We start from the raw sequence: 8,278 nt of genomic DNA, 5'->3' as shown, positions 1-8,278 counted from the left end.
GAACAAAACCCTAAAAAACACCTTGTGTGGACTGTTGGTTTGATATGAGACTATTGGACTTAGAATTTAGGCAGTACTCCCTATGCAAAGGACTTGGCCAGTGCCAACTTTCATGTAACCAAGTGCTTGTAATTTGAAACTTCATTTGATACATCATTGAAGATTCATTTGAGTTCATCTGCAACATGATCATTGTGAAGCTATTATTTTGAACCTGTGACTTGTGGCATTGTAGAATTCATCTGCTACATGGGAAAATTTGAAAAAGATCATGGAGTTGCTAAGCTTGGATATGGCTATCTTTATTTGATGTCTTGCTCTTCAAGTTGATATATTATGCATTTTTTGTTGCTTGATTCTAATGTCCAAGGGAATTTGGGTTTCTATATGACACTCTTGTCTATTGGATTGCAGCCCATTGGTCAGATCTTTTCAACTCTCAACTTATAAATTTGCGCTTAGGATTAGTGATCAGTCACCATTTATAGTAAGTTTTCATTACTGATCCGACGTAAAACAGAGACATTTGATACACTGTGCAAGCATTTAAGGTACAATTCGAGTAGTTTTACTTCCGTTATTTTATTTACGCATTTTTAATCTTTGTTATGTTTTACCTTTTATTATCTTGATTTTATGCGTGGGATAGTTGTGTTTATGTCTGACAGATCCAGGTAGAAGAACCGGAGAACTCAGAAGAAGACAGTGCGAGATTCCGACACGCAAAGGAGCCAAAAAAGCCCCGGTACAGGAGGCCTAACATGGCCACCCGTGTCACCTGACACAGGACGTGTCAGGGCAAGGGAAGCAAAGGAAGGAAAACAGTAGCCTGACACGGCCACCCGTGTCAGCTGACACGGGCCGTGTCAAGCAGAAACCCCCCCGTGTTAGCCTTGCCATGGGCGTGTCAGGAGAAACAGTAGGCTGACACGGTCACCCGTGTCAGCTGACACAGGCCGTGTCAGCCCAAGCCCAAAATTTCCAGTTTTCTCGGGCTTTTCTTTCTGAGGGCTTTTTGGAGACATCTTTGGACCTGTCCAACTGCTGCTGGGAACTTTCACTATAAAAAGAGGTCTTCTGCCAAAGGAAAAATCATCTTGGAATACAGCAAACCACAATATTGTGAAGCAATCAAGTATTACAAAGATCAAGGCATTTGGAAAGCTGAAGAGATTCATGAGCGGGAGCGATTGAAGATCAAAGTCATCCAATTACTTGTAATGTGTAATTTTTATCTTGAATTTGTTTTAAACAATATGAGTAGCTAAATCCCCCAATGCTAGGGGGTGTCCCTGATTTAGAATTGTAATGAATTTGAGTTTACATTTGCATTTATAATACTTTGTTTACGGTAACCTTTTGATGTGTTTATTGCTTTCTCTTTCGGACCAATTGAGATTGATCTATGGTTATCACTTAGGCTGGACCGCCAGTGATAAGGTTTTCATCAGGTTACTCTGCAGTAGATATCACCTAGGACTAGGGATACCCTGTATGAACCAGAACATTCTTGATATTATACAGCTTAACTTCACCCTAATTGGCTATGGACATAGGAATTAGGGTAGATTGATTAAAGGTTTTCTCACCAAGGACTTGGGAGAAAATACCCTTGAGAACTGGTAGTAATTGATATTTGTTGATGCAATAGTAACTCAGAGTTGTTACAGGGATAAATCATACACCTTCCCTGGCATTGTTCCTTTTTCTCTATAAATCCTTATTTTCATATTTCTTTACCTTTCCTTTTATTATTATATTTTTACATTCAAAAACCAAATTAATACTTTTGTTTAATTGAATGATAATTTAAACTCAATACTAACGTGCAGTCCTTGAGATCGACATTCGGGGAATTTCCCCATTATTACTATAAAAGGCAAAATAGTACACTTGTTATTTTCCCGATCAATTAGTTCCTTCATCTCCTCCCCATTTCTTTAATTTCAAAATCTCTCCCTCTTGTTTTTAAAATCTTCTCTGCTTGTGCTTGTTTTCTAAACTTAGACCATATTGCAAATTAGAAACTTTGGCCTTATGCCATTGCATTTTCCAACTTCTTTTCTCAATCAAATTCGTAAATACACTTAACTATACTTGACTTAAAATTTTCAGAAAGCCAAAAAGAATTAACTCATTCAAACCATTTTAGGCCTTTGTGCCTTTCAAACTTAAATTTTTGTTAAAAAAGCAATACATCCACTTTGAAATTTATACCACGAACTACGAGGTTTTGATCCCTCATTTTTATGTTGGTACGTAGGCACAAGTTCGAAGGTCTTGTCAAACACAAAATATAATTAATGAATTCTTTTCTCATCCCCCCATTCTATTTGCTTGCAAACATCATTTGTATAAAATACATATGCACACAAAAAAGGGCTCCCTAGGAGTACCCAGGACACTTTGGGTGCTAACACCTTCCCTCTGTGTAACCAACCCCCTTACCTGTAATCTCTGACATTTTATTAGTTTTGATTTGAAAACTTCTTATCTTTTGAGTTTTGTTCGTACTTTTCCCTTTTCCCTTGGAAACAATAAAAGTGTGGTGGCGAATCTGGTTTACTTGATGTCTAGCTTATCCATAGCTTGATGATCATGAATTTACCGCTACAGAAATTAAGTGGCGACTATGCTGGGGAGTAGCCTCCAGTGGGTTTGGCCTACTTTTTTGTGTGATTATAATTGTATATTTGATGTATGTATATTTGTTTGTGTGATATAATCTGCTTGTTGTGCTTGGTGATCTCTGAGTGGTGAGATAAGTTCTAACCCGAACTTGAGTGCAATTAAGATAGGAGGATGGTATAGTCATGTTCGACTTGTGTGGAGTAGTCCTTAACAAGTTGGCTTGAGACCCATCTGCTTAGTGGAGACCCTTTTGGATTGGGAAATGTCACACAAGTATTTGTGGTTAGGCATTACTATCTCTGATTTGGGGTCCGAGAAGTTGAGGACCATAGAACATTTACCCCATCTTGGCCTATTTAGGACGTAGTGCGGAGACTATTCAAGTGTAGACTTGATAATAGTTGTTACACGATACTACACTCAGACGAGTTTCTCTTGAGAATATTATGAGTTGGTAAGTCAGTCATCCTAACCTGTAATATCCGATAGATGAAATTAAGACTCTGGGAACTTTTTAGAACATGATCTATAAGTTTTTATCCTTAGTTCACTCCCTTGGGATGGTTCTTACCCAGACTCCATGCTTGTGACTTACAACAAACCCTTGATTCTTGGTTGATCCAATCAAGTCTTATCAATATCAATGTGTAAGACCCTAATTTTGACCCTAATATCCCTCATGGCATCATAACATTGCTCATTGCATTTGCCTCAAGGATCATAGCATCTTGGCTCCTTAACCCTTGGGTTGGAACTTGTGTGAGTTGGTTTGAGACCACCAATCATGCTTGAATTGTATATTATTGATTTTCTTATTTTATTTACTAACCAAAAGCACAAAAATATGTCACTAACATGTTTTGTTTTGAAGCTTAAGCAATCATGTGATCCAAGGCTCCTAGGAGGCCCTTATGCCCATTGAAGTGGCTAGAGGAAGATGAAAGCAAGCATGACAATGGTTCGCAAAGCTCTCAATCATCATATATGTCTCTGTTGAAAAGTATATTTTCGGCAAATATTTTAATATCGTATCCACAAAGATTGGTTGTTATTACCGCCGTTCTATAATCCAAATTGTTATAAGTTTAGAATGTAACCAAGTTATTTTGTTTGAAAAGTTATCTTTTGAGTAAAATATCACTAAAACAATAAAATGGTTTTAATCAATTGTAAAAGGCTTGGCAAGATTGGAGTTCACTATTCAAATTGCTTATGATTCCTTATGATAACTATATGGATTTAAGATTATTGATGATGTTCAAGTATCCTCTCAATATCATTTATGTCTAAATGATATTGTGATAATCACTATATTAATCTTTAGACGATTTTTCCACCTAACTATCAATATAGCAATCTTTAATGGTTGATACAAAAGAAGAGTAGTGAATAAATCTATTTCTACAACTTATTCACTACTTGAAAATATATTTTATGTCAAGACTTAAATAATCTCTTTCAACAACTACTCAAATCTAATATTCAACTTAGGGCAAAAATGTCATTCAATACATCAACAATCTTTTATCATATATAAGAGTCAAATGAAATACATAAACAATAGGAATAGATACTACCTCCAATCTTGACAAAATGGGGTCTAGCTCCTCATCATCATTTTGGAAAGCAAAAGGCAATGGTAAGAAATATGTTGTTCTCTTACAAAAACTCAAACTATCAATCTCTGAATGACCATTTTCCATTCTGTTTTCTAAAAGGGTTGACCTTTCCTAAAATGCTCATTTTCATCTAAAACTGAAAAGCCCCCTAAAACAGATACAAAATTGTCAAACACAGCTGGCATTGAAAACAGCACACTTGGCCAAAACAGCTTGCTGGATTCGCAAGGTTCGCGGCGCGAAGGGAGATCGCGGCGCGAACTGAAGCTACTTCAGCTTCCTTGCCTTGCAAGCTTCATCCAAAGATTCTTCCAAATGTTAATCTTCAAAAATAGGCCTCTAAATTGCATTCAACACTTCTTCCAAATTATGATTATGCATTCCGAAGCTCTCTTGTCCAAAAATTCTACAAAACTAACAAATATGTGAAATAACTACTCAAAACAACATCAATTAAACCTAATTGCATTTATACAAAATAGTGAGAATAAAAGTGTGTAATTACATCAAAAATTGGTAAAAGGGACCAATAAAATTATATAAAAAGTAGTACTAATTGGTCCCTAACAACTCTCCCCAACTTAGCATTTTGTTTGTCCCTAAACAAAAGTTTCCACCAACACAACCAAAGCAATGACACAAAAGATTGAAACAAGGATTAACCAAGGACATTCAAATGGTTCAAAAGTGAATGGCACTTTCTCAATCCACCTATCTCAATGCTAGACAAAACATGAATAAGAGCAATGGTTGGGTGCAAAAATCATACCAAGGAATTCAAAGCCATATATGTCAAAATTGAATCAAACTTACACACACATCATAATAATGATGAATAACATGAAGGTTTACTTTCACTCATCCAAGCAATTAAATCAACAACAACTCAAATCATGCGGTTATCAAAACAAATACCAAATCATGTGAAAAATGAGAATCAAGAGGTCTTTCAAGGGTTGTAATGTGGCTTGGGTTAAAAGAAAGGATATGATTAAGAGAATTCAACAAAGTTGCCTATCCTAAGGGAGCATTCCCATACATTCAACTCTACACAATTTCCATTTCTTCGATCCCCGTCTTTTTCTTTTCTTTTTCTTTTTACATCCACACAACCATGAGCCTTTTCTTTGTTTTTTCTATCTTTTCTTTTTCTTTGCTCTATGGTTTCAAGGGTGATTTCTTTTTCTTGTTTCTTTTCATATTTTCACCCTTTCATAAAAACTCACTTTTCCAAGTTTCTAATCAACTCTTTTTACTTTACTCTCCCCAACTTTAGATTCCAAAACCAAATTTATTCAATAATGCTCCCTACTTAGACATAAGCAAAAGGCAAAATTTGCAAACAACTCGGTTTGAGGGTTCAATTGACACGAAAGAAATTAGGATTCATTTATTCACAAAATTTTCAATTGATTTTTCACATATCAATCAAATGAATCCTAAAGTAAGCTCAAATGGGGTTAACTAAGGATCATTCCTCACAAGGTTAGTTGATTCAAAACTTTTTGGTCAAGTGGCTTTTCTCATAAAAACAATGCCTCTATCATTTTCAATATTTTCACACAAAAATAGATTGATGCATAATTTAGCATGATAAGAATGAGTTGAAATAATGCTCGGTTTCCCATATTTTTGTGTACAATGGAAAGCCTCCTCACAATTGGTTAAGTCCTATTTTGATTCAAAAATGACATGTATTTCAATGAATTTATGATATGGAATTTGCACACACCATCAAACTACTCATGTTAAGTCTAGAAAGCGATAAAGTGTACCTTGAAATGCCGACACTAATTCTTATCATCACCACTCGAAGTGTCTTATGCTTCTTTCTTTGCGAACATTTCTTGGTTGCTTTAAGCTTGACTTAAGAGTAAGAATAATTAAACAAAAAAATGTTGGTAAACCAAATTCATTTTAACACACTTAAATCTCACAGAGTATTCATGCAATTAACAAAACAAACTAACAAACCAAAGTTTTGGTGAACTAGAGCCACCCAAAAGTACAATCAAAATTTTACAAAAGCAATAATAATACAAAGAAAACTCAAAATAAAAACAAACTCTAAAATTCATAAACTCCTCAATCTTCCTCCTCTTGGCCACCACCAACAGATCCAAGGATGTCCTCCATCTCATCGTCATGGGTCGCACCACCTCCTGCACCCCCCATAAAAGCTGGCTTGCCCTCTGTCGCATTACGCGAAAAACCGGCGGGAAAACAAGAACAACAGAGCCGCCACCGTGCGTTATTTATCCCAAAAGAGGGAAAGGAAACGCTCAGAGTAAACCTGGAAAGAACATGGTCTCGCGACCAAAGAGAATGGGTTCGGGAGTCGGTTATGCGAAGGGAAGGTATTAGCACCCCTACGCATCCGTCGTACTCGACGGGATCCACGCACAATAGGAAGGAAAATGGTTGCTAAAATCACTGCTCACACACACACACACTGGCTGAAAGAGACACAGAAAACAGACAAGACTGACTCGGCAGGATATCGCATCCTGGGCCTACTTAGTCTATCAGGCATAGACATCAGAGTCGAAGTAGTTCGGACTGGGGAAACGACACATGCTCGCTAGGATATCGCATCCTATGCATACGTATCTCCTTGGACGAAGGAGAATCAGAGCATTCGTAGCTCGGCTGACACGCACGCAAACAAACACAGGCAAAGGCAAACGTGGAGCCTGAACGCCAATCACTGGACTTACATCAGCATCCGAACCAGAAAACACACACAGGAAACCAACTGCCAATCGCTGGACTTATGTCGGACTCCAACCAGAAAACACCTACACTGGAACCCGAATGCCACTCGAGGGACTTACATCAGCTTCCAAGCACACAACAACACACACAGAGGGGTTGAAGACATAAAGGTGGAAAAAGAAAAAGGGCGCCCGGAGAGATCAGCTCATCTCCTGCCTACGTACCTCATCTGGTATGAGGATCAGGGCGACGTAGTTCCCCTACGCAGGGAAAAAGGACTAGCCTAACCAGATAACAGAGGGAGACACAACACTAAGGAGACTACGACTCGAGCCTAGATGTTGTCATGCAAAGTCGTCCCTAAGTTAAGGTTTCTAGCTAACTCGTACAGGAAGAAGAAGGGTCTCGATTGCAACTAGGGCAAGAGAAAGGGGAGGTCTCAATCGCAACGAGGGCGAGAGAAAAGAATTAGTGTTAGTTGTTAGTCAAACTCGACAAGACATCGCATCTCGTGCCTACGTATCTCATCTGGACATGAGAATCAGAGTTGCCGTAGTTCGGCCAAACTATTTCCGTTGGTTTGTGTTTTAGGAAAGCTCAAGCAAGAAAGGAAGTCCTATACGAAGGAACCGTGCTACCTTAATTGACATGCAAACGAGACTACACGGAGTCTAACAAACCTAGGGGATACAATCACACCACACAAGCACATACAGCATGAAATAAACACACCAACAAGGGGCTCAAACATCAAGGCTAGGTTTTAGTCGAGGGGTCATATCAACCTCAACAAACAAACCACTGGAACTGGGTAGTGTTAGCTCTTAACCTTGCCATTGAGGGGCTAAGGTGAAGCAGATGAAAGGTGAGTGAAGATAAGACTTCACAGCTCTTATCCTTGGCCTGGGAGAGCTGAAGACAAGAATGTGTGGGTTCAGAAAGGGGGAACCCTTCTACACATTTAAAACTGACTCAACTGTACAATTGTACAAGATCTTGGGTTTGTATCTGCAATGCATCAACACAGTGGTGTGAGCAAAGCAGATGACACACAGAATAGCAGGGGATAGATTGCATATCCCTTGGGTTCTGCCAATTGCCTCTTCACTTAGGAGGTCTTTGACTCTATACAAGGACAAATGTAAACAGTCACAAACATTGCCTCTTAAGGAGGACTTCAGACAGTTGCCTGGCCAAGTAACAGGCCAGGTCTTCCAGACTACATGAAGTAAAGGAGTTATACCTCAATGCAAATTGCTCTTAAGCAAAGCAAAGCAAATTTCACAAGGAACTAAAAGCAACTAAAGTACCTG

Source organism: Lathyrus oleraceus, chromosome 6 (assembly GCF_024323335.1).
Source record: "Lathyrus oleraceus cultivar Zhongwan6 chromosome 6, CAAS_Psat_ZW6_1.0, whole genome shotgun sequence".
In the NCBI taxonomy this organism is placed as follows: Eukaryota; Viridiplantae; Streptophyta; class Magnoliopsida; order Fabales; family Fabaceae; genus Lathyrus; species Lathyrus oleraceus.
Note: the sequence above shows the minus strand (reverse complement) of the source record.